The 27,806-nt window shown below is 41.3% G+C and overlaps 1 long non-coding RNA gene across 1 annotated transcript; it reads left to right on the top strand.

Moving 5' to 3' along the window:
• Nucleotides 1-13,731: 13,731 nt before the first annotated feature.
• LOC149474376 (uncharacterized) lies at nt 13,732-17,363 on the top strand. Its single transcript, XR_016309177.1, has 2 exons — nt 13,732-13,861; nt 17,189-17,363. It is a non-coding gene; the product is annotated as an uncharacterized LOC149474376 (long non-coding RNA).
• The last annotated feature ends 10,443 nt before the right edge of the window (nt 17,364-27,806 follow it).

Here is a 27,806-nt window from a genome sequence, read left to right as displayed (position 1 = left end):
AATACTTTCTGAATGCACTGTAATACACTGCAGGCAGAAGCTGTGTGCCACAACTGTGCTGTGGGCAGCAGATATGTTTAAAAGGCTCAAACTGTAGAGCTTTTTCTATTTTCTGCCTATTCAAATGCACACCCTGTGCTGATTCTAGCCAATTTCTACCAAATACACACCTGAAGTCTGAATATGGGGTTGTGGATTTAGGTGTTTTTATGGCATCTGTGTTGACATATTGTTAAACTTTTAAGACAATGCCCTGTGGTACATGAAAAAAGCTCACAAACTTACACTTTTCTATAGTCTTTTGGTTTGTTGCATCTGCTACTTCCAACATTCAATTCAAATAAACTACCTAAAAAGGGGTTTTCAAGTTGAAATGAATTGGACTGAGGTGCTTGTGCTATATTTAAGCAAAGCCTAAAAGGAGGATGCTCTCCTAGCACAATTATTTTTTTAAATATTTTCTTTTCATTGGTATATATCCCCCAAGGCAGTGTCCAGCTACTCTTGTCTTCTTTTGATAATCTCTTGCTAACTAACCTTAAAAATGGCAAAACTGATTATCAAGATTTGCCCATTTCAGACGTGACAGTTGAATTTTATTTTAAAGTAGTTGTAAAGGCTGAAGGTTTTTTACCTTTATGCATTCTATGCATGATGGTAAAAAACCTTCTGTATTTTGTTCCCCCCATAGCCCCCTAATACTTATTTGATCCAGCACTGTGCATGGGAGCCTCGACGCTCCCGGGTCTCCCTCTGCTCACTAGCTGAGACACAGCAACAGGAACCTTTAACTTCCTTTGCTGTCAATCACAGCCAGAGAGGCGCAAGCGGGGGGGGGGGGGCTTGGGAGCAAGCACACATGAGTGCCCCCAGAGCAAAACGCTTGCTCTGTGGGCATTCAGCAGGGGGAGAGGCCAGGAGAAGAGAAGTATCAGGGCTAATCTTTGCAAAACCAGAGCAGGTAAGTATGACATGTTGGTTATTTAAAAAAAATGAGCCTTTCATATCACTTTAAGTGTGGAATTTTTGGACTTCATGCAGAATTTAATTAATTGAATTTGACTATTGATTAATTGCACATTCACTCATCTATAAAAAAATACTCTTATTTCATCTAGTGATCTACATACCATTTATAGGTGTGTCACGGTCAAGAGTATGTGTGTAGAAACTCCATAGAGAGAAGACTTGCTAATTATACTGGTCTTACATTCAGCAAACAAGATTGCAAGTGTATGATGTCGGCAGTATATTTTAAAAAGTTTGCTCATTTTTGCTTTCCAATTAAGAATAATATACTGTTGGGAGCAATTAAAAGTCTGTGAAATCTGTGGACTAAATCACAATTGTTTGTACTAAAGTGTATATGTGATGTGCATTTTACCATCTTAATATTGCCAGTAGGTAAACTTTTCATTTTTAATAATCCCTTTCAAAGCTGCTTTTGTTTTGCTTTATGCTTGCTTTCTCATATGCATGAGTTTTTTTTTCTCTCTCTCTTTTTTCTTTTTTTTCTTTTTTTTTCAAATAGGATGTAATAATCAGTTGTTAGGAAACATTTGACAGCATTTATGTAAAAAATAGCTTGAGGGGACAGTGCAACAGATGTAATACATTGTACATTTCTCTGCAATATGTTATATTTTATTATTTCATTTGTATGGAATAAATATTATTAAAGATTTCTCAACATGAAAAATAAGATGGAAGCTTATTTTTTTTTTGCATACTAGACAAAACCTTATAAAGTATCATATTTATTAATTTCTTATCATTACAGGGAACTAGTGCAATATGCAACACCGTATCAAATACTGTGGCCCATTTACATCAGTCCCTGCCCTAGAGGAGCTTTAACACAACGGAACTAAGTAGCTCATTTGTTTGAAAGTTAATGTTCCACTATTAAACAACTCCACTACTGAGTTTGTGGAACACCTGGAAGCTTACCCTGCAGAGTCCCTACCCCTTACTGCAGCGGTAATGAAGGATATGTTAATTACGCTTAAAGGCTCCCTGCATAAAGATATGATGGGCTTTGTAACGCAAGTGAATAAGGATATTGAGTGTCTGGGAGATAGGGTAACATATGTGGAAACTAAAATGGGTGAAGTCGCTAAAGCTCACAACGAATTGGTTGATGCACGTAATGAGGCAGAAGATGACCTGACAGCATTAAAAGTGAAACTGGCAGATCTGGAGGACCGTTCCCGCAGGAATAATGTAAAATTTAGGGGTATTGGTGAAAAGGTCCCTGCTGCGGACCTACGCAAATATATACAACAAATGATCTCTGCACTGCTACCCCATACTCCGAATAGAGAAATAGTAGTGGACAGGGCCCACAGACTGCCAAAACCCTCATTCCTCCCTGATCATATTCCAAGAGACACTACCACGTTAAAGAGGAACTCAACTTCCGGTTCCGGCGCCGCATGTAGCAGGGGCGGTATCCCGCGGCTCCGGCATACCCCGGCATATAACGCCCGCTTCCTGCACCGGAGAGCCTCAGCATTAGGCACAGAGGTGCCCCCTGTTGACCCGCTACCCGATCCCCATGGATCGGTACCTGAAACCGGCGGCACCCGGCCACGATCCCGCCGCGATTCCTGGGAGGGATGTCTCTCCCTCTCCTGCAGCTAAGATGGCCGCCGAACACGCTGCTGAGGACGGCTGCAGCAGTGGCACCACAGGTCCCAGGGCGGACAGCAGTAATGTGGAGATGGACACACAGCCAGGGACAGACCATGGATCAGGTAGGAGGGAACCACAACCTCCCCATACCCCCACACTGGGGCTTGTGGGCACCTGTAGTCCTACAGATCAGCAAGGCTATGAAAAAATTGCACAAGCCGTTGCCTCTCTACTATTGCCTACCATTACACAGGCTGTGGATAGGGCTGTGACCCAAGGCATAGAACAACTTAGAAGGGATCTCGGCGAAAACGTAAAGCGCATTTCAGATGTAGAACACCGCCTCTCTGATTTGGAGGATGAATTTCAAGCTATGCAGGCAGGAGTTACACAATCTAAACGTGAGCAACAAAGTATTCTGGACAAACTGGATGACTTAGAAAATCGGTCACGTAGAAACAATTTACGCGTAGTGGGTCTCCCAGAATCCTATAATTCTGGCTTGCTAGCTGAAATCTGCTCTAAACGTATACCTGCTGCACTAGGCATACTGACACCATGCCAGGTCGAAAGGGCTCACCGCCTAGGCACACCTTCCAATGATAGACGTACGCCACGCTCAATAATTGTCAAATATCTCAATTACGCGGACCGGCTTGCTATACTAAATTCATTCCGTAATTCACGTTCCCTACAGCTGGATGGGCATAAGCTTTTACTTTTTGCAGATTATTCCCAAGAAGTTTCCCGCAAAAGAAAAGCGTTTCAATCAATTTGTGCCATACTGTTTCAAAAGGGGGTCAAATTCACTCTGGCATATCCTGCCACACTACGCTTCACCACGCCCACAGGGGAACCCAAATCGTACACACACCCAGAGGAAGCCCTTTTGTTCCTGCAGAATTTAACCGACAACCTGGGCCCTCGACAAATACAGCAGTCTCCACGTGACCCCGGTCCGAGAGACCAACGCAGTCCTCGAAAAGAGCCGCCTAAGCGCCAACGCATCAACTTCTCACCGGCAAAACATAGGCCGTCTTAATTCCCGCTGATAATTTTCCCTGCAGGCTCACGTTTTCGCGGTTATTGATTCATGTAATGGTACTCCTCTGTCTTATTTTGTGGCTACCTACATGCTCCGTTCTGTTTAGATACACCTAAGGTTCTTTGGCTCGTTTTTATATCCGCTCACAATGTTATGGCGCAATTACTTTTCTCCTTGACTGCTGTGCCGATGTTGAGCACGGGCTGCATCTCACCCACAGGTGCTGCCGAACCGCACAATATTTTGGGGCCTCCCTTCTCTTCCCGTTTGCTGATAGACAAGGCTGCCCTTCGGTGCAGGTTTTACATCTTACCTCCTCCGGTAACGCAGGTTAAGGAGCAAAGATATCATGCGGAATAATGTGAAGTCCATGAAACTTATGCTGTTTGTTAATTTTTTGTCTGTATTTGACCCCTGTTGGGTCATTCTGACAGATGTTTTTTCCCCTTCCCCCTCCTCTTTCTGTCGCTTTTCCCATTTCACTATCCATATGCCCGGAGACCCCATGCTGTGCCAACCTCTAACAATGCAACGAGCGATCGGGAATCTCAGAAAGGAACACGTTGAGTTACCACCTTACAGAGCTCCTACTTCATTGCTGAACACCCCTTGGCCTATATCCACATGCTTCATGTAGTTTCATGGAATGTAAAGGGTCTGAGATCACCCCATAAACGTATGGCCATTCTACGCCATCTCAAACGCTTGAAAGCGGATATTGCGTTTCTCCAAGAAACTCATTTAAGCCAATCAGATTTTTCGCGCATGAAAAAACTATGGGTCGGCCAGGTACTGGGCTCACCTACAAACAACCGCAAGGCGGGGGTGATTATCCTCATACATAAACGCCTCACCCCAGACATTAGATCGCTAGTTACGGATGAGGAGGGGCGGTACGTTGCTGTACACATTAACTTGGATTCCTCTCCTCTAGTCTTAGCCAACGTTTATGCACCAAATTCTGCACCTAAACCGTTCTTCCAAGATCTGTCCTCAAAACTGTCACATTTTACGCACCTTCCACTGGTGTTAGGAGGAGATTTCAACCAATGTATGAACACTCAGGAAGACAAATTGAAACCAGACTTCCCTAGTTGCCCTCCTCCTTCCGCTCTCTCCCCAACTCACTCACTATTGTCTGACTTTACAGAAGCGCTACAACTTACGGACGTTTGGCGTCTGACCCATCCAGATGGTAGAGATTTTACTTTTTACTCCCCTGTCCATCATACTTTGTCCAGAATTGATTACTTCCTTGTCAACTCTTACTCACTACAAAGCGTTAGGGACTCCGATATACACGATATAGCGATTTCTGATCACTCCCCGATTTCAGTCTCCATTCAGCAGGCACAACATAATCATCGTTCGCGCACTTGGCGTTTCCCGTCCTTCCTAGCAAACAATCGGGACCTACTCTGGGCTTTGAACACTGCCTGGGATGAGTTCTGCGACACAAACGCACAACATCGAACAAACCCTAACCTCTTTTGGGAGACGGGCAAGGCGGTCCTACGAGGTCGAATCATAGCGTTCACTTCCACGTATAAGAAAAATCTTCTTCGTAACTACACAACAGCGAGCCTGCGTCTCCAACAGGCACAGAGGGACATGGCAGGTCTCAACTCCCATGAAAATAGGAAAGCATGGGCGGAGGCCAAGCAACATTTTGACACTTGGGCAGCGGCCCAGGAAGCCGTGCATAAATCGCATACTGACCTCCGTTACCATAAATTCGGCAATAAACCGGGCAAGCTGCTAGCTAGGCTCTGCAAAAAAACGTTCACTCCCACTCTCATTACAGCGTTGAAAGATGCACAGGGAATGTTGCAAGGCGACCCCTTAGATATTATTTCCATTTTAGAAAATTTCTACCAAACCCTGTACGGCTCGGACCCAATAGACACTAGCAAAGCCACCTCTTTTCTGGACCTCATCCAGCTGCCACAGATAGATTCTGCTACACTCCAAGCTTTGAATGCTCCCATCACTCAGTCAGATATATCCCAAGCTATAAAATCGCTCACGACTGGTAAAGCCCCAGGACCTGATGGCTACACAGCCGAGTTTTACAAACTCATGTCTGATACTCTCTCCCCTACATTGCAATCGGTTTTTCAAGGTATTCAGTTGGGAGGGAACTATCTCCCCTCAGGTCTTCAAGCACATATCAAACTGATTGCAAAAAAAGACAAAGATCCGACGGAACCAGGTTCATATCGGCCGATATCCTTGCTAAATCTCGACGCGAAACTCATGTCCAAAATTATAGCATCACGCCTTGCAACAATATTGCCAGATCTCATTCATCCCTCACAAGCGGGATTTGTGCAGGGGCGCTCGGCAACGTCGAATATCCGCAAAGTGATCTCTGTTTTGAGCCAAACCTCGACCGGCACACCCCATGATGCGGCTATCATTTCCTTAGACGCCGAAAAGGCATTCGATAACGTTAACTTCGAATGGCTTTTCTTAACATTACGGAGATTTGGATTTGATGGTTCTTTTCTACATGTGATTCAAGCCATGTATTCATCCCCTTCAGCCCAAGTTATTGCAGCGGGTCACATATCCAATCCCATCGCGCTTCACAAAGGCACTAGACAGGGATGCCCGCTTTCCCCGTTACTTTTTAACTTGGCTCTGGAACCTCTAGCACGATTCTTATTATTCCATTCAAACCTTCATGGCATCACCATTGGGGATCAGGAGTTGAGGCTTGCCCTGTTCGCTGATGACATTTTAATTTTTACCTCGCACCCGTCCCTCGACTTACCCTATATTCAACATATTTTTTCTTCCTTCCGCTTTTGTTCAGGGCTTCGCATAAATTTCTCTAAAAGTGAGGTGCTTCCGCTATTCCACGCGCGCCCCCCGAAATGGTCGCAGACTTCAGTATTCAAAATCGCTAACAGGTGTATCACTTATCTAGGCATTAAGATAGGGAAGTCCGCTTCGTCTCTGTACACACTAAACTACACACCTGTCCTTGCTAAAATTATTGGGGAGTTGGAAATGTGGAAGGATTTACCATTGTCTCTTTTGGGGAGATCTCACCTCTTTAAGATGGTGTGCTTCCCAAAACTTCTTTACCCACTTCAAACCATACCCCTTCTACTACGACATAGTGACATAACGAGATTGAATCGGGCAATTTCCAATTTTCTTTGGAAAGGCAAACGTCCTCGCATAGCACTTGCCAAACTATTTCTACCACGTAGTGAGGGAGGCTCTGGCCTTCCAAATGTTCGAGCTTACAACCTGTCATGTCTTCTACGTATAAGTCTGGACTGGCTCACCCACTCCTCCCAGTACTCTAATTTCCGCATTGAATCGGCCCTAGCATGCCCTTATGACCTCTCGGCCCTATTGCACTCCAATGTTAATTCCTTGCCAGCGCATCTAAAACATAACACACTCTTTCGTGACACCCTTATCACTTGGAGGGAGGTCAGGCGCAAATTGGGGGTTTCTCCGTGGCTCTCTCGCTTTCTCCCTATTCATCGTAATCCTTCATTTACCCCTCCGCAATTACATGATGCCTATGGTACCTGGACAGCTCAGAATTTAACCCTGATACAACACCTCTACGATACTTCAACGGGTACACCGAAACCTCTCAACTGCATCCTTCAAACTTATGGACTACCAGCACACCACTTCTTCTACATTCTTCAAATACGGAACTTTGTCAACTCCGTTGTGCCTAATAAAGCAATTAGATTTCAGTCGACGTTTATTGATGTCTTGGCAAACTCTCGAAAATATAAAATAGCAAACATCTACAGACCTCTAAACCTTCTGTGCGCCAAACCTTTCGAATCCTTCAATGCAGTGAAATCCTGGATCAAGGCGTTCGATAATAGCTTGACGGCGGAACAGTTGCTCTCAGGCTTTAACTCCACCTGTGCCTTCAACCACAACGAATTTTGGCGTGAGCAACAGCTAAAGATTCTTCACCGTGCCTATATGCCATGCATCTACTCTAAAAACGATCCGGCTCTCTCAGCCTGCCCTCTATGCGGTAGTCAATCTCCGTCATTAAAACACAGACTCTGGCTTTGTCCAGCCATTGCGGCATTCTGGAAACAAGTGGTTAACTTCATACATGTCATTACTTCTTTCCGATTACCTATCCACCCGTTACCACTCCTCTTTGGCTTCCTGGAACAACCGGTCATTGGCCTCTTCTCATCTCAAACGTCGTCCTTCAGGAACAACAAAGCCTGGATATCCTCATGTCTACTTATAGCAAGACGGGCTATTCTTCGGAAGTGGATCTCCAACTGCCTTCCATCCTTGACTGACATTAAGCAGGAACTCAACTTCCTTCTACGTCTTGACAAACTAAATTTAATAATGTCTCCGACTTCCTCTAAGGAGTCTCAATACCTAGGCAAATGGACTTCCTATATCACAGGTTCTCTATCCGTACGTGAACAGGCATTCTTTCTTCAAGATCCATGTTGCTCGAACCGCCCAATGTATCAGTCTGTAAACTCGTCGGCATTGGGTCATTCATCTTTTTGATTAGGTTATACCGTTTTTGCATTGCTAAACTGTATATGGTACAATGTTTTTCTCCACTGTTCTCCTCCTCTTTATCCATAGGCCCACTTATGTTATCTGGAATGTGAACTCTCCAAGATATCTCTTGTGACGGAACCCACAAGTCCTGATTTCTGCCTCCATTTTCCTTTCTGTAGCTTCTCTACTACTTTTTTTTTTTTCTTTTTCATTCTGGTCGGACAGGTCCCCGGGTAACCCTCCACTCTCCCCCTTATTCCTTTAACCTAGCAATCGCATTCACCTATTATTATTTTTTTTTTTTTTTTTTTTCATACCAGTTCTCATTCATATCACCTATTCTGATTGCTTTCTCTGCTCACGATTCTTCCCCCCTATACTTTTATCTTCACTCTCCAGCTTTCCTATTCTTTTATACATTCCCAATTCTTACATCCTCGGGTCTTCTTTTTTTTTTTTTCTGATCCTTCCTCGACATGGTAATGTTGGGCAAATTCACTCGGCCTGTGTCACCTCTGTTTTATATAAGAGCTACGCACTCATCACTCTCACGCATTCTTTTTCCGTCACCTACTTATGCAAGCTCTATTCTCCAGCAATCCTCAAACGTCTCTCATGTCTGCTTCTATTTCTTTAAGTTTGTGCTATTTGCCATCAGCTAACCTTTATGACTCGATACATTTGATGTAATATTCATGTCATAACTGCCTCATCATTTTGACTTTTCCTACCTTGTCCTTTCTTGTTAAACCTTAATAAATTTTCTTGGAAAAAAAAAAAAAAGAGGAACTCATGCTATTTGCTCGGAAAAATAACCCGCTCCCAGACCCCTACTCCGGGATCTCCTTGTTCACTGACCTTTCCCAACATACCATACTAGCCTGCAAAAAATAGCTCTCATTTACGAAATTGCTACGAAACAGTGAGATTGGATACAAGTGGGGCTTCCCTACCAAACTGCTTATCACTAAAGACAACCGAGTGATAACGGTCAAATCTGAAGCGGAAGGGTTCCAACTAGCTAGAAAGTGGTTCGTTCTGCCAGCGGATGATGAACCAGCACCCACTAAAGCTTCTCCCAGGAAAATAACCCCTGATTGGGAACAAGTAGCGGGATGATATACCGTGCCAACCACTCTCCCATGCCTCTTGGTACTTTGTTGCCTACCCGCTGAACGCTTGGACAGCCATCTATTAAGCTGCGAATCTTGGCATTGAACCCCCAACCGTTAAAGTGATTAAGTTCACGGTTATTTGTTGAATGTTCTCTTTGTTCTTTTTCTCCTCCTTTTCAACCTTTTTCTCACGGAGCATCGGTACTGGGGGAAAATGGGAACAAGCCACATCGTCCTTCTCCCGCCATATGAGGAAACAATTTTTTACTCCTCGCTGGACCCCCACGGATACAGTAAGCCTACCCATCTGGATCACTTCTTTCATTATGCAATTTTTTCTTACACCACTTGAGGGCGATCATTTATCATTTATTTTACATCCACCATGGTCCTGCAAATAGTTTCTGTAAACGCTCATTGCCTTAACAGTCCATTCAAATGCCACTCTATATGGATGGAGGCACAACGACTGGCTGGTGATGTGATTTGCGTCCAAGAAACACATTTTGCCTCTACTAAAGCTCCACACTGCTCACACCATTCATTCCCACACGTATATATGTCCAATAGCCCGGATAAGAAATGTGGCGTCCTTATAGCCATTCGTAACTCTGTTGCATTTTCGTTATTATCTAAAGAATCTGATAGAAAAGGTAGAAACCTAATTATTGTCTGTGAAATTAATAATATTACTTATACCATTGTCAATCTATATGCCCCCAATGTGCATCAGATCCATATTCTAAACTCCCTGAGGAAAAAAGTGGCAAAAAAACAGAAGGGCTTCCTGCTTTTTTGTGGAGACTTTAACGCTATCATAAATAACTCCCTAGACGTTTCACATTCATCTAGAGCAGTGGTCGACAAGCCGCGGCTCGCGAGCCACATGCGGCTCTTTGCACACTTTAATGCGGCTCTTCTGTGTGCCGGGCGCCCGCTCCCCTCCCTCCTCTCGGGCGGCCGCCCCAAAAGTCAGAACTCTGCAGCTAGCCCAGCAGTGGGCAAACTACGGCCCGCATACGGCCTGGCGGACCTTTTTATCCGGCCCGCGGAGCGTGGCAAACATTGGCTATCAGGATGTAGGCGGGGCAGCGTGACAAACTCCTCTCCTCTCACAGTCCGCCCTGAAGACCGGAACGGCGTGGGAACATGGCGAGAGGAACGCGCGGAGCAAAGGTAAGTGAATTGACACAATATGGGGAATGAATTACTATAGGGGGGATGAATTACTATATGGGGGATGAATTACTATATGGGGGATGAATTACTATGGGGGATGAATTACTATATGGGGGATGAATTACTATGGGGGATGAATTACTATATGGGGGATGAATTACTATGGGGGATGAATTACTATATGGGGGATGAATTACTATGGGGGATGAATTACTATATGGGGGATGAATTACTATGGGGGATGAATTACTATATGGGGGATGTATTTTCAGTTTTAAAAATGTGGCTCTCAAAATAAATTTCAATCGTGATTTTGGCGAGATTTGGCTCAGTTGAAAAAAAAGGTTGCCCACCACTTATCTAGAGACCTGAGGCATTCCCTTGCTAATGTGCTTTCTGAGGCTAACCTGTATGACCCATGGAGATGTCTACACGCTTCTGAAAGGGACTATACGCACTACTCTGCACCCCATAACTCCTACTCAAGAATAGACTTCTTCTTGACAGACATTCAACTATTACAAAATGTCTCAAGTGCAGAAATTCATCCAATGACATGGTCAGATCATGCACCTATCTCTTTGAGTATTGAGGAGTCGTTAAAATTTTCTCCAGTGTTTCTGTGGCGTAATAATGTTTCTATGTATTCTTTTTGCTCCACTCTCACTACAGCTTTACAGGAATTCTTCTATATCAATTCTTCTCCTACTACGAATGTATTTAGTACGTGGTGCTCCCATAAGGAATATTGCAGAGGCCTTCTTTTGAAATTGGCTTCACAGGCAAGGCGGGATAGAGACAAAACCCTTTTGGAAATGTTGGACAGGATAGCTAGATTAGAACATCTTCACAAACAATCCTTAGCTCCCAGTGTTCTGCAGGACCTCGAAAAAGCTAAACTTGAACTTGGGACCCTTATGTCATGGAGTCATGCTAAAAACTTAGGATCCTTATGTCATGGAGTCATGCTAAAAACTTGAAAAAAGCTAAAACTACTTTTTATACACAAGGGAATAAAGCGGGTAAAATGCTCGCGAGATATCTTGCCATCAGACAGTCTAAATCTAAATTAACGTTAATTGTGGACCCTATATCGAATAAACTTTATTGGGTTTTATTGTACACACAAAATAACCAATGATGAGGTTTGTCAGTATTCATAGCGTGGCAACATGCCATATCAGATGAATAAATTCCAGGATAACAATTTTACTCATAAACATATTACAGAAGCCCCGAAAGAATCCGAGAGGGATTAGAGAAGTTTGGAAAGAAAGAGTATCTAAGAGAAAATATAGAACATGTAATATATCAGGGTACAAGGGCTTGAAGTTAAAATATGCAGGATTTCGAAAAATCACATATATATATAATCATACGTAAAGCAAAAAGAGTAAGCGACGTGAGCAATGTTAACCATTTGTCATATCGACCAATAGGGAGGTCATCGTGCATGAGAGTAAGAAGTGAAGGGAAAGTGAAAATATAGGGTAGAAGGACCATAAGACCAAGGAGCTGAAAAAGCCAGCATATAAAGAATATGCCAAAAGGGAAGGAAAGAGGGAGAACTGGAGTACAAGAAGTTATGTACCAGAAGTCTGAGGCCAGAGGACCATGAGAACATGCCAGGAGATAGAGATTAGGATAAAGAAGTAATAGACTGATAGAGTAATAGTATAGTAAAGTATAGTGAGAAGCAGCGCATCAGTATGTATAAAGATGTGCTAGTAGGGGACCACTTCATGTGGGTCAGCAAGGAAGATAAGAGAGAGAATAATAGGCCAGAGTGGCGAAGTGGAAGGAGAGCAAAGCGAGAGCAAAGGAGATTTCTGAGAGGAACACAGCATTAATAATGTAGCAACCAGTTGACCCCTTAAGTAACACCATGCATCAGGAATACCCTGGAAACTAGCTTAAATCTAGTTTATAAAACCATGAGAGGGGTGCTGGGGCTCCAAAGTAGGGAGTACTTTTGAAACATATTGACCCCACTTGCGGTTGAACTTTTCCACTCCTGTTGTGGAAGGAGCTATATGCAGACCAAGCCGATCCAATCGAAGTAGAAAGTTGAGTTCCAATTTGACGTCCGAGATGGTAGGCGGACAGTTGGAGACCCATTTTTTCAAAATAGACCTTCTCGCCGCCATCAAGCAAATGGATAGCCATGGTTTGGTTGCTCTGAACAAAGCAAGATGGCGGGGTGTGGCAGCAGAGACTGATATTTCGAAATTGCCAAAAAGAAGAAGCAGCGGATCTCTAGGTAACTGGAGAGAAGTGATGAAAAGCACAAAGTTCAAAAGTTGGTTCCAGAAGGCACAGACCAGTGGACAATTCCAGAATCTGTGGTGTAGTGACGGTTTATATGAACCACAGAGCGGACATGTAGAGATCAATGAGTCTTGTTAGAAGCTTTCCTTAACCTAATATCTAATATCTTCTTATTAACAGTACTAACATATGTATGGATGAGTTGGATCTTAATAGAATAATTGAGTTATTATATTTATATTTGTTCTAGATTGGGAAAAGTAAGTAATTAGACTTCATAGTCTGTGAATATACATATGAACATATATCTTGGGTTTTTCCTTTACATTCAAGCCACATATGAGAGCAATTAGCTATACCTTCCCCCATCCTCCCCCATCTATGTAAGAGATAAAGTTACACTCAGACTTTGAGAGAAGTAGATCGGAGGTTTTGTTTTAATACCTCTGTTGGTGTCAATTATCTTAGTGGGACTACAAGAGAATACCAACCCACTTTTAGGAGATGGTGGGGGCTGGATTGCTCTTTTAAGAGCAGAACAAAGACTTTTTAAGGACACTCTTTGCTAGAAGCCTTGAGACACACACACACACACACATATACATATATACAATCTTATTATCAAGAACTTAACTATATTTTTTTGGACATTATTTAAACATTCTGTATGCCAATATTTTATTCTAATTTTATGCAACGTTATTATTAAATCATCTTTTTGAGTTTATGCAAGAAGTGGAAGGACTTTCTATCTGAACATTTCTCATCAATACAAGTTAATAAAATATCGAGACAATACGATATTTTACAGTGGCGAGCCTCCAGTTCGATTAGTTTCCGACAATCGATTATTTTTGACTTTTTTCTCTTTCACCTTGGTGAGAGGGAAGATGTTTGCAAACTCAGCAAAATATGAAATCAAGCTTTCAGGAGAAGTAAAAGTCTTCAACAGATGAATCGTTGGCATAATCGAGAACCTAAAAGCAGAATTGGTGAGAATTTTGCGCAATTGCAAGAAACGCTGTTCCTTGGTGATGTCATTTCCCGCCAAGAGAGAAAAGACGCGTTATGTAAAGAAAGACCTTCTTAATTGGTAAGTAATGGATTTTATTGATGAATTATCTAGAGAGAGTAAGTTAGAATTCAAGAATCTGTCTACATTTGTTAAAGATGATGAACTTTGGCGGTACATGTATAATGAATGCTTACAGGCTAATATTAAGATAGAAAAATCTAAGTTTTCCTTTAAGAAACTGAGCAAACAAGTTAGAAATGTAATGAAGTTAGTTAATGTTTTTAATGCCATGATTTTTGATGTTCCTAAGACTGCTGCTTGTGTAATGAAGCAAGATCAGAGCAGTGTATGTGCTAATTGCCAGATTTTGACTCAGCAAATAGATGATCTGCAAAGTGCAATTCAAACAAAAGACATTCAGTTATCTGACCTGCAGAATGATGTAAAATGAATTTGTGTGAATACTAAGGCAGAGAAACAAAAATCTTTTGTACCAGAGATTCAGTCTGTAGAAGGAGATCCTACCAATCAGGAAGAAATGTGTAAGAGAAAATTAAGGGATAAAGCTGCAGAACTTAATCTTAAAATCCTTGATCCAGCATCTTTTATTATTGCTACTGGAAAAAATGATTTAGATCACGCAGCCAAAGTTATTGATACAGTTAGGAGACAACTTAAATTAAACAATCAGAAGAAGGAAAGTTTAATTGTTCAAAATGGAGAACAGAGAGAGACCATGTGCTTAGCCACACCCAGTTATGATTATGAATACGTCACAGGCAGGACGAGAGTCTCAGAGCAGACAGGAAATACTATTTGTTTCTATTGTAAACGATTTGGTCATTTGAAAAGAGATTGTATTCATTATAAATTAGATTTACAAAGAAAAGCTTTGGAATTAGAAGACCAAAATATAATTTCTGAACAATTTGCTCCTCCATGTTCCAACAATAGTCTGTCTGAGTTGCCTTATGCCTCAGAAGTTAAAAAGATCAGTTCACTGAGAGTCAACAACAGCTTAAATAATATGGTAAACAGTGCTGTTGTCATTAATAGGAATGGTTTATTGCCATTGCCGAAATTTAAATCAGGATCAAATCGAGATTCTTCTTCCTTACCGTTGGAATATGTTGCTCCAATTTTATTGGATGAATGTGGAAGGCCCAAATCAACATTAATTGATTCTTCCATGTACTGTAATGTTGGAAGTATTTGTACAGCAACTGCTGACATGTCTTCAGATCATAAATGGCCACATACAGGAACCAATCTTGAATTGGAACAATTGGTTAGATCACATAAAGATCTTTGGAGTCAAAGAAAAAATGATGTAGGTTTGTTTACAAATTTTGAAGTTGACATTGAAGGTAGAGACCCTAAGCCTCAACCTCAATACAAATTGCCATTAGAATCAATTAATCCAATTTCTTCCATTGTAGATGAGTTTTTACAGCAAGGAATTTTAAAGAAAGTACAATCAGTGGTGAATAATTGTATTTGGCCTATCAAAGCTGATAATTCATATTCTTTATCAGTTGATTTCAGGACATTGAACAAATGCATCACAAATAACAAATCTATTGTTCCTGATTGTAACATAATGTCACATCTGGATGCCAAGGCCAAAATATTCTCTGTACTTGAAATCGCCAATAGCCATTTGTCAGTACCGTTTGCTAAGAGTTGTCAATATAAGTTTGCTTTTAGCTTCAACAAAGAAACATATACATTCACAAGATTAGCCCCAGGCTTGGATATAAGTGATGGAATTGTTCATGAGTATTTGGGAAAAATATTATCTAAATTCTCTAGGCCAGAATGTATTGTCCAGCATGTAGACAAGCTTCTCTTGTCTACACAAAATATAACTGAGCATATCACTCTTTTGTCTGAAATATTTACGTTGTTACAAACAGCAGGATTGAAATTGAATACAGAGAAAGTTCAGTTGATGAAAAGACAGGTGGAATTCCTTCATATGCAAATTAGTCATGGACAGAGACAGTTGTTGCAAGAAAAAGTTAGCACTATTTCTGCTTATCCAATTCCAACAAATCGCAAGGCTTTGCATCAGTTTTTGAGCGAAGTAAATCATTGTAAAGATTTTATACCCAATTTTGCAGAGAAGTCTAGATCATTATTTGATCGTTTTAAACAAAAAGATGGTATGTTTGACCAATGGGATCAAACTGAGAAAGAAGCTTTTGAACTATTGAAATGGGATTTGCAGAATGCTACTACATTAAATACTGTTGAGTTTTGTAGTAAAATTCCTTTTGTTTTAGAAACCAATGTTTCCAATAATGCAATCTCAGCAACTTTGTCACAATTAAAAGAAGGTAATCAGAAAATAATAGGTTTCTTCTCAAGAACTTTGACAAATATGGAGAAAAACTTTGATGCACATATGAAAAAATTGTTAAGTGTTTTCTTTGCAGTCAAGGTAACTGAACACATTGTTAAATCTAGTAAGATCATATTACAGACACCTGACTCATCACTGAAACTCCTAGAGGAAGATGGTTCAACAGAAAATTATCGTGAAAATTATCCTATATGGTACAAAATACTGTCATCCAAACACATTCAGATAGATGTAACAAAAAGACATTTTCAGGAAAACATACCAACACATGTTTGTACAGCTGTAAGTGAGAAGTTTGTACCTCATGTTTTCAACATAGGAACTGAGAAAAGTTTGAAACCAGTATGTATTACTGCAGATCAGTCTTACACTACAAGAAGTGAGACAATACAGAAAACAGTTACGCATTTTTCCAATTTTATAGAGATAAGATCAAAGGCATGATCTTTTGTCATCTCTGGGTTGATACAAAACCTTTCTTTGGTTTTGAAACCAAGGTTTTGATTCATGACCAATAATGGAGATGTAGCGTCCTGTTATATTTATTTTTGTTTATTTCAGGTACTTATATAGCGTCATCAATTTACGTAGTGCTTTTTACATATATAGTACATTCACATAAGTCCCTAACCCTCAAGGGGTGTACAATCTAATTTCCCTAACTCACAGTCATACATACACATACTAGGGCCAATTTAGATAGGAACCAATTCTCCTACCAACATGACTTTGGAGTGTGGAAGGAAACCGGAGTACCTGGAGGAAACCCACGCAGGCACAGGGAGAACATGTAAGCTCCAGGCAGGTGGTGCCGTGGTTGGGATTTGAACCAGCAATCCTAGTACTGTTAGGCGGAAGTGCCCGCATTCTAAAATAGAACACTACAAGTCAATAAGAAGTGTTATAATCAAAATATGTCTTCCATGTCATGACTAGAAATGTTTGTGATTGTGATATGTAATATTAACAGATAAATGTAAGAGGATTAATCCATGTAAAGTTATCAATGCCAAAATAATGATACTGCATTTCTGCTACAGGAAATGACCTAAGAGTAACTGTTAAAGGAAGAAAACTCAAATATTTCTAAACCTTTCAGATGATAATACATTTTCCAAGAAGGAAATTTATTCTGGAAGAAGCTTTGCAACAAGAATTTCATTCATCATTGTTTTTGTTGTTCTTTTTATGTTCAATAAAGTTATTTTAACTTTACAGAGCGCTAAAAGAAGACAAGACATCTCAAGGCATCTCATAGAGGAAGAACGTATAAAACAATTTACTTTTTGACTACTGATGAAATAATTCATTCATCAGATATATTGGTTTTTTTGTGTGTACATTTTATTTTGACATGATATGTTTACCATATCAAGATGAGATCAGTTTTCACATGACCATTTGCAATCACACACTATGTATTTTTAGAAGTGAAAGGGTTAAACAGAGTCACTCTACTTAGTTAGAACATCTGTTGTTAATTAAGCTAGAGATAAGTTTTTCTAAGGTACATATAGAAAAACTTAGGCAAGCTTTACATTGTTATATGTATGTTTTAAAAAAATCATTTGATATACATGTATGGATTGAAGTTAGAGAACATATGTTATGGTTAAATGTTGATAAGGTAATTTGAAAAGATGTAGTGGATTATAGAACTGTGTGCTACACACATTTTGGAGGGAAAATATGAAACATCTATTTTTTAAGTGACATATTTTAAAGTATTGTACTATAGTGTTACAGTTATACATTTATTAAGGGGATGAATTATTTGGTGAAAGGAAAGGAAAATAATAAGGGTAAAAATATTTTTATGTGATACATAACAAAAGGTTTATCAAAGAATTTGTTTTCCCATTATAGAATCAAATTAAAGATAAGTTCAGATCAATTATCTTAAGATCCAAAAACGCATGAATGGATACGAAAGTGACGAGAATGTGTATAAATGGATTAAGATAAGGAAAATGATTAAGATTCGATAAAATCGATCATTTTGAGAGGGAAATGTTAGAAGCTTTCCTTAACCTAATATCTAATATCCTCTTATTAACAGTACTAACATATGTATGGATGAGTTGGATCTTAATAGAATAATTGAGTTATTATATTTATATTTGTTCTAGATTGGGAAAAGTAAGTAATTAGACTTCATAGTCTGTGAATATACATATGAACATATATCTTGGGTTTTTCCTTTACATTCAAGCCACATATGAGAGCAATTAGCTATACCTTCCCCCATCCTCCTCCATCTATGTAAGAGATAAAGTTACACTCAGACTTTGAGAGAAGTAGATTGGAGGTTTTGTTTTAATACCTCTGTTGGTGTCAATTATCTTAGTGGGACTACAAGAGAATACCAACCCACTTTTAGGAGATGGTGGGGGCTGGATTGCTCTTTTAAGAGCAGAACAAAGACTTTTTAAGGACACTCTTTGCTAGAAGCCTTGAGACACACACACACATACACATATACATATATACAATCTTATTATCAAGAACTTAACTATATTTTTTTGGACATTATTTAAACATTCTGTATGCCAATATTTTATTTCTAATTTTATGCAACGTTATTATTAAATCATCTTTTTGAGTTTATGCAAGAAGTGGAAGGACTTTCTATCTGAACATTTCTCATCAATACAAGTTAATAAAATATCGAGACAATACGATATTTTACAAGTCTGCTCGGGAGTACAGGCAAGGAATATAGGCATGATGCATAATTTTGAATTGCTGCTCCTTCCAAAATTTGTTCGTATTGAACGCACAGGTAGTATTAAAACCTGTGAGCATTTGCTCCGCGGTGAAGACATTGTCAAAGTCTCGTATCCACGTTTTGACGGAAGTATAAGATTCCAGCGGTTTTGCATAGTGCATAGATAGTTGACCATATATATTGGATATGTTGTATTTTTGATTCCTTACAAGGACTTCTATCATAGTTGAGCAAAAGCGAGTGGACTTGTTTTGCACTATGGATTTCACATAATTCCTAACTTGCAAGATATACAAAAAATGATGGGAAGGTAAGTCAAATGAGCTAAGAATTTGTTGGAACGGAAGGGGGGATCCTGATGCTGAGTCATACAACTGACTTACAAGTCTAAGACCCTGGTCATACCACTTTTCATAAGCTGCATGATGTTGAGAGACAGAAAAGGAAGGATTGTGATGGATAGGGAGAAAGCAAGACAGCCAGGGAGAAACTCCTAGTCTACGTCTGACCTCCCTCCATGTGAAGAGGGTATCCCGTATGAGTGGATTGTGTTTAAGATGTGGAGGAAGTGAGGCAGAATTAGAATGTAAAAGGGCCGACAGATCATATGGACTCACCATGGCAGATTAGAGTCGGTAATTAGAAAACATGGATGAACGGGAGACCCAATCTATACATACCCGTAAAATACAAGATAGATTGTAGAGCCTAATGTTGGGAAGGCCCAGACCACCCTCACATCTAGGAAGAAACAAATTATATATAGCTATTCGTGGACGGCGCCCCCTCCATAAGAAACTAGAAATCGCTTTATTCAGCCTGACTATATCCGCGTGCTTGAGCAGGAGAGGGATAGTTTGAAGAGGATACAGAAGCTTCGGAAAACTCGTCATCTTGAAGAGGTGGGCTCTACCCATAAGTGATAATGGCAGTTCTTTCCACATTTCCAATTCCCCTAAAATTTTTTGAATTACTGGCCAATAGTTAAGAGAATAAAGGGACGAGGCTAATTTCCCAATTTTAATACCTAGATAAGTGATATGGTTCGTATTAATTTTAAAAAGTGAGTTGCCGGCCCACTCAGGGAGTTGAGCGTGATATAAGGGCAGAACCTCACTCTTCGCAAAGTTAATACGGAGACCCGAGCAGCACCGAAAATCTGCGAAAACGGACTGAATGTATGGTAAGTCTAGAGTCGGGTTGGAGGTGAATATTAGTATGTCGTCCGCAAATAAAGCTAGACGAAGATCTTGTTGGGCAATTTGAATGCCATGAAGTTGTGATTGAAACAACAAGAAGCAGGCTAAGGGTTCTAAAGCTAAGTTGAAAAGCAGGGGGGACAATGGACAGCCTTGTCTTGTTCCCTTATGTAATGGAATGGGATTGGATATTTTCCCCGCCGCCACTACCTGAGCTGTCGGGGCGGAATACATAGCCTGAATTAAACGCGTGAACGGTCCGGAAAAGCCAAATTTAGTGAGGACCGAATAAAGCCATTGAAAACTTACATTGTCAAAAGCTTTTTCATCGTCAAGGGAAATAATCGCTAGATCCTGTAATGGGTTATTTTTAGCCTGATGTAGAACTGTGAGCACTTTGCGGATATTTGAGGTGGCCGAGCGCCCCTTAAAGCCCGCTTGAGAAGGATGAATAAGGGTGGGTAAAATGATGGCCAATCGGTTAGCTACAATTTTAGAAAGAATCTTTGCATCTAGATTAAGGAGAGAAATCGGACGATAAGAACCAGGGTCCGAGGGGTCCTTGCCTTTTTTGGCTATTAATTTAACCTGGGCTTGCGAAGCTGATGGGAGATATACCTCGCTCTCCTGAATAGACTAATATACCAGCTGTAGAGTAGGAGAGAGGGTTTTATCCATAAGTTTATAAAATTCAGAAGTGTACCCGTCCGGGCCTGGAGCTTTACCATTGGCTAAGGAACTAATAGCTAGACAAATATCCGCTTGTGATATCGGGGCATTTAGAGATTGCAGTGCTATTGGATCTATTTGTGGTAGATGTACACTGTCAAGAAAGGAGTGTGCCCGTGCCTGGTCTATACGGTCCGACCCATATAAATTTGCGTAAAAACTTTCCAGAATATATATAATCTCTTCCGAAGATTGTTTAAGTATCCACTGAGAATCCTTTAGAGAGGTGAATTGCGTGGGGGTAAAAGGCTTCCTACACAGGCGTGCCAGAAGTTTGCCTGGTTTGTTACCAAACCTGTGATACTGTAAGTCAAGGTATGAGTGATGTAGTGTTTCCTGTGCTGCCGCCCATGTGTCGAACTGGTTTTTAGCGTCCGCCCAAGCTGTCCTATTGTCCTGCGTATTTGAGTCCCTCATCCTTCGCTGAGTCAGTCTAAGAAGGTTACTAGCTTCCGTGAAATGATGCAGAATTCTTTTTTTATATGCGGGCGTAAAAGCAATAATTTTACCACGTAATACCGCCTTCCCCGTATCCCAAAATAAATTTGGATTAGAGACATGAGCCGCATTAGTAGATTGGAAATCTGCCCAGGTGTTTTGTAGCTGCCGGGAAAGCTCCTGATTATTCGCCAAAAACGAGGGAAAGCGCCATATCCTAGGGTGCGGTGTAGGATCTAAGAAATTTAGAATGATAGAAATTGGAGAGTGATCTGATATGGCTATGTCATGTATGGTAGATGATACAACATGTTCCAGCGTTGTGGGGTTGCAAAAAATATAATTGATTCGTGATAAAGAGTGGTGAACGGGAGAATAGAAAGTGTAATTTCTACCATCTGGGTGTGTCAAGCGCCATATATCAGTAAATTGCATAGCTTCAACGAAGCTACCAAGTAATGTGGGCATTGGACGGGGAGGCTGAGTAGAGCGAGAGTCTCGGTCAACACTCTGCGACTTATCCTCCTGCTCCTGCATAACAGAATTAAAGTCACCTCCCAAGACAAGCGGCTTGTGGATATAGGGTGCCAGCCGTGAAGACAGGCCCTGAAAAACCTGCCTCGTCGAGGAGTTGGGTGCATATATGTTGGCAAGGACCAACTCTTAGGGTCCTATTTTGACATGTGCTGCTATGAAACGGCCTTCGGCATCTGCATCCACAGAGACCAATTCAGGATTAAGTCTCTTGTGGATAAGAATAAGTACCCCTGCTTTATTATTAAGGGAAGAGGAGCCGAAGACGTGACCCACCCAGAGTTTTCGCATACGGACAAAGTCAGGCTGTGTAAGATGAGTCTCTTGGAGTAGAGCTATATCCGCGCGTAAGCGCCGCAGATGTCTTAGTACTGCCATGCGTTTGTGAGGGGATCTGAGGCCTTTAACATTCCAGGAAAAAATACGTGTCATTCTAGCTGGGATAAGGTATGTGATAAGAAGATAAGGGACTTACCAATTAGAGATGTAGCAACAATTAGCGCTACTTCATTAGGCGAATGTGAGTGGTGTAAATCTGGTCTCAGAAGACGACGGAGATCTCCAAAGAAGAAAAAGTGGGATTGGAGAGAATAAAGAGGAGAGAAAGCGAAGACAAGAGCAGGGGCCCTAGTAAAGCCCAACAAAAATACAAAACATATAATATACCAATACAGTATAAAGGACTTCACGTCATTCCGCATGATGTATCCACCAACGTCAGCGTGACCGGGAGTAGCAGTGAAAGGAGCCTGCCTTTGGGACCAAGTTATAATTGCTAAGGATACGTGAGGGCGTCCCTCAAACGTACTCCCGACAGCGGCTCCAGCATCCCACCCCCGCAGCACTGCCGATGTATGGAGCAAGGAAAATGCGGGAAGGAGGAAGTAAAATTCAGGCATATATGTAAATAAAACATGACATTGAAGTAGGTGACAATGCAAAGGCCCTGTGCCAAACAGATAATGCTTAAAACATCTAGTGCTGAACAACCGAACAGGCTCAGACTTTAGAATGTGTGAGCATTTCAGTATGTAAAAAGATACCATTCAAAAATAAAAAAACAAATAGAAAGCTCTTTCATCTGAGCCAATCGGATCAAGAGAAAAGCTTGAAGCTTTAATGTAGAGACCAATGGCCAATGGCCTCCTAAACCTTCAAGGCGGACGAGCTTTGGAGGAAGATGCAATGATGCATTGACGTTTAGGTGGGTCTTTGCGGGGACTGCGCTGATCTCTGGGACCAAAATTTCTACCCGCCTGCTGTGTTGCTTCGGCTAGGTGATCTCGGAGATATTGGTGGGCTTCTTCAGGATGGACAAAGATTTGGAGACCCTAGATGGTGCAGTGAATCGTAACGTGGCCGGATACAGCAATGTGAACTTTATTCCTTTCTGATAAAGAGTGGCACATACTTGCTGGAATGCTTTCCGTTTACACGACACTTCCTGCGAGTAATCCGCAAATAGCAATAATTTGTGACCCTCAATCTGCAAAGAGCGTGAGTTACGGAAAGAGGTGAGGATCGCTACGCGGTCAGCATAGTTGAGATAGCGGACAATCACTGAACGTGGCGTTCGGCGCTCGGTAGATGGAGGCCCCAGGCGGTGAGCTCTCTCGACCTGGCAGGAGGAGGATAGGCCTAACGCCGCCGGGATCCGTGCTGAGCATAGGTCGGGGAGAGATCCAGTATTGAAAGATTCTGGAAGACCCACAATGCGTAGGTTATTCCTACTTGATCGATTTTCCAAATCTTCGATTTTATCCAAAATACTTTGCTGTATACTATTGGATTGTGATGTACCCGCTTGCATTGAATGGACTTCATCTTCTAAATCAGATAAACACTGTTCAGCCTCAGATAATAGTTTAGAATGATCACTTAGATCTTTTCTCAGCTGTTCAATCCCCATTGTGACTGCTCTATCTACAGCCTGAGTGATATTAGGGAGCAAGATAGAGGACACTGCCTGTGCTATCTTGTTATAGTGCTCAGTAAGGCAGTCAGTACCAAAAGGGAGTGGAGAGGCAGTGAGGTTGGTGGGAGATTCAATTATGCCGGCTCCCTGAGTGTGATCCCGCTCCTTGCCTGTGTCCATACTGTGACAGGCATCGTCGGCCATCTTGGCTGCAGTAGGGGGAGAGCCGCATCCCTCCGCTCTAGCCGCCGACTCGTGGCCAGACTGCGCCGGAAGAAGGTACCACTCCATGCTGGGGCCACTGCCGGAAGGTAAGGAGCACCCTAGGGCTGGAAGGCGGGGTCCCCGAGGCTGTTGTTAGGCTTTGTATAGCCGGGATCCCGGGAGCCGTGGGTCCCGCGTGTTACAGCATCCGGCGCCGGAACCGGAAGTAACTATATAATCTTAAAGAGGACCCTACCACCCCACAACCCCAGAACTTATCCATGGATTTTTAGACAAACTGTCATTGCCTAAATTATTGAGTCAGAAATTGGAAGGACTCAATAAACCCATACTGGAAAGCGAGATACACGCGGCTATAAAGGCTTTGCCTAAAGGGAAATCCCCGGGGGCGGATAGCTTCACAGAGGAATACTATAAGGAATTCCAATCCATCCTAGTGCCCCACCTCAAAAGAACTTACGATGAAGCAGTGCTTAAATCCACATTCCCATCAGAGATGATAAAAGCTATTATAGTTACTTTGCCTAAACCAGGGAAGGCTCCTGACTGCCCCCAAAATTTTAAACCAATCTCGCTTTAAAACACAGATCGTAAAATATATGCTAAAATTCTAGCTAATCGTTTATTAAATATTACTCCCCTTCTTATTGAGGCTGACTAGTTGGGGTTTGTAAAAGGCAGACAGGCTGCGGATGGCACCCGTAGAATACTCAACCTGTTGCACTTAGTCGAGTCAAGGAGACTCCAAGCTGTGTTTTTGGCGCTGGACGCCGAGAAGGCATTTGATAGGGTCCACTGGCAATATTTGGAGGCTACCCTAACCAAGTTTGGGATGACTGGTTTTATAAAGTCAGCCAATATGGCATTATATACTGTCCCCTCCGCCCAGGTATTCACGTCTAATGCCCTATCCACTCCCTTTAATATTACCAACGGTACAAGACAGGGTTGCCCTTTATCTCCTATCATCTTTTCGCTGGTGATGGAACCCCTAGCGACTGAGATCAGAATCAACTCACGGATATCAGGTATCCAAGTAGCGTCCACCTCTCATAAAATTGGACTGTTTGTGGACGATGTAATCCTTACTGTTACTGATCTGATGCAGTCCCTCACAGAAATTTCAGCCTCCTTGCAGTCCTTTAGCAAAGTATCTTATTATAAACTCAGCATCACCAAATCCTGCGCCCTCCCATTTGCAATAATGAAAGGTCCCCTGTGTTCACTTAAAGAAAAAGTTCCTTATCAATGGTCTAGTAAAAAATTAGACTATCTTGGTATTTGCATATCTACCCCGTCATCCCATACTTTCAAAAATAACTTTGAAAAACTATACCAATCCATCTTGCTGGAGATGCAGAGGCTTGACAAATTCGAAACATCGTGGATAGGTAGAATAGCAGCATTTAAGATGCTAATTTTCCCCAAGATATTGTATTATTTCAGAACGATCCCAATTCTCATTCTCCAAGCCTATTTCCATAAATTAGAGGTGGCCATAAAAAGATTTGTCTGGAAAGGGAAGAAACATCGGATCCCCTTCCTGGCTCTTACCAAACACCAATCGAAAGGTGGACTTGGTCTGCCTGTTTTATCTAAACATTATTATGCATCAATCTTAGACGAACATCCAGAATGGTTTGTCCCTACAGACAAATTATGGGTGCAAATATAACAGAATGCGATCCCTAATAAAGACCTATGGGCCCTACTTCTAGCTAGATCAGTTTCTCCCAAAATTTTAACTACATTTTTGCCTTCTATTACCGCAACTTTGGAAGCTTGGATAACAGGCTCGAACTCATTGCTCGACTCCTCTCTCAAAATCCAAATTAATATCCCACTCTCTGCATAGGAACACCTCATCCCAAAACCTAATACTAAACCATTAAGGGACCTAGGGTACAATACATTTGTTGACATAGGACAACCTGTTATGAGCAAAGGCTTGCACCCTTTTCTGCAGACCAGGGGATTTCATGGTGCTGGTTTAAACACATGGATAGAGGTAGACTCTACGCTATGGCACACTATAATGAACCCTGTTCAAACTAATAAAGGAATCTCCAAGTTTTAAAAACTTTTACATTATGATCACGATCCTAAAAGTTTTTATATCAATATAAATATACTTAATGTAAAATTCTATCTTATATAAATATCTTAATAGAGAAATATTACAGTATTAAACTTGTATTCTTAACTTATATGAAATAGATTATTACACTTTTAATAGCCACTCCACAGAAAAACTTTAGTTTCCTACCAACAGTGATGGGGAAAGGAAAGCCAGCCAATTCATGATTATTTACCACCACATGTTGCTAGAGTGTACAGAAAAACTAAGCCTATATATTTAAATACATACAGTATATGTATTCACATAGATAAAAGTCTGTTTATCTTACTTTTCCCAATCTAGAACAAATAGGAATATAACAGCTCAATTATTCTATTAAGATCCAACACATTCATACATATGTCAATAAGCAGATATTAGATTAATCACTTGCTTACTGGGCACTTTTACCCCCTTCCTGCCCAGGCCAGTTTTCAGCTTTCAGAGCTCTCACACTTTTAATGACAATTGCGTGATCATGCAACACTGTACCCCAACTAAATTTTTTATCATTTTTGAGACAAATAAAGCTTTTTTGGTGGTATTTAATCACCACTGAGGTTTTTATTTTTTGATTAACAAACTAAAAAATTTTTGGGGAAAAAATTTTTGCTTAGTTTCTGTTATAAAGTTTTTGTAAATAAGTGTTTTTTCTTTTTCACTGATGTGCTCTGATGAGGCTGCACTGATGGGCACTGATGAGGTTGCACTGATGAGGAGGCACTGATGAGGCTGCACCAATAGACGGCACTGATGGGCATTGATAGGTGACACTGATAGGCAGTACTGATGGACACTGACAGACATCACTGATGGGCACTGACAGCCAGCACTGAGGAGGCACTGATAGCCAGCACTGATGGTCACTGGACTCAACACTGATGTGTGCTGTTAGCCACACTGATGGGCACTGATAGATGTCCTCTCTAAGAAATGCTGCTTACCAGCTATCCTGTCCTCGCGCACTGTCAGTGTGAGGAAAGGACTGCCGCTAACCAGCGTTTCCTATTTACGCTGTGATCAGATACATATTAAAAGACTGCTCTGACTGGCCCTTTACCTGAACACATGATCAGCTGTGTCCAAAGGACACAGAGATCACAGATGTGTGCCCCATGATGCATGCGGGGGGTGTAATTCTGAGAGGACATCCATGGACACCCTCCCAGAACTAGCTGACCACACTGTAGCTGTCCTTTGGCTATACTGTGGTTGGGAACTGGTTAAGGAAGGCTTCTTACAATGGGCCATTGTTTTTCTCAGCAGGGCATTGAAGATGTATTTACATCACTAGATATGTGATTAAAGATGGATTTACACCATGGGACTTTTTAATAAGGGACTTTATTGATGGTGTGTGTGTGTATTTACCATGTTATTTTTAGTGAATAAGTAAAAAGGGGTTCTATGTACTTAATAACAAAATTCAGCTTATGGCTTTTAACAAGTTTGGGTGCTATGTTCAGGTTTGCAGATTGACAATTGTCCAGCAAACATTCCACCCATAAAAAACTTGTCACTGTTTATTTTTCCCTACATATCCCTGGTACTGTTTGCATGTTTTAAGGAACAAACTTAAAAGCAAAATAAACTAAATTTTACCTGCAGGAGATCCTGGAGCCTTTACTGTTGGTTGTCACGGAAGTGTCATTCTAACAAAACGATGGTCACTGGACTGTACCAAATAATTGTGGGAAAGGGGGGGCAAATATTATTCACAAATACTGTGTGTGGGCACATATAAGGCAGGCCACAGATGTGTAGAAAAATA

Source organism: Staurois parvus, unplaced genomic scaffold, assembly GCF_062004578.1.
Source record: "Staurois parvus isolate SC_StPar_1 unplaced genomic scaffold, SC_StPar_1.0 ptg000006l, whole genome shotgun sequence".
Lineage (NCBI taxonomy): Eukaryota > Metazoa > Chordata > Amphibia > Anura > Ranidae > Staurois > Staurois parvus.
This window is presented reverse-complemented; position numbering and strand designations above follow the sequence as displayed.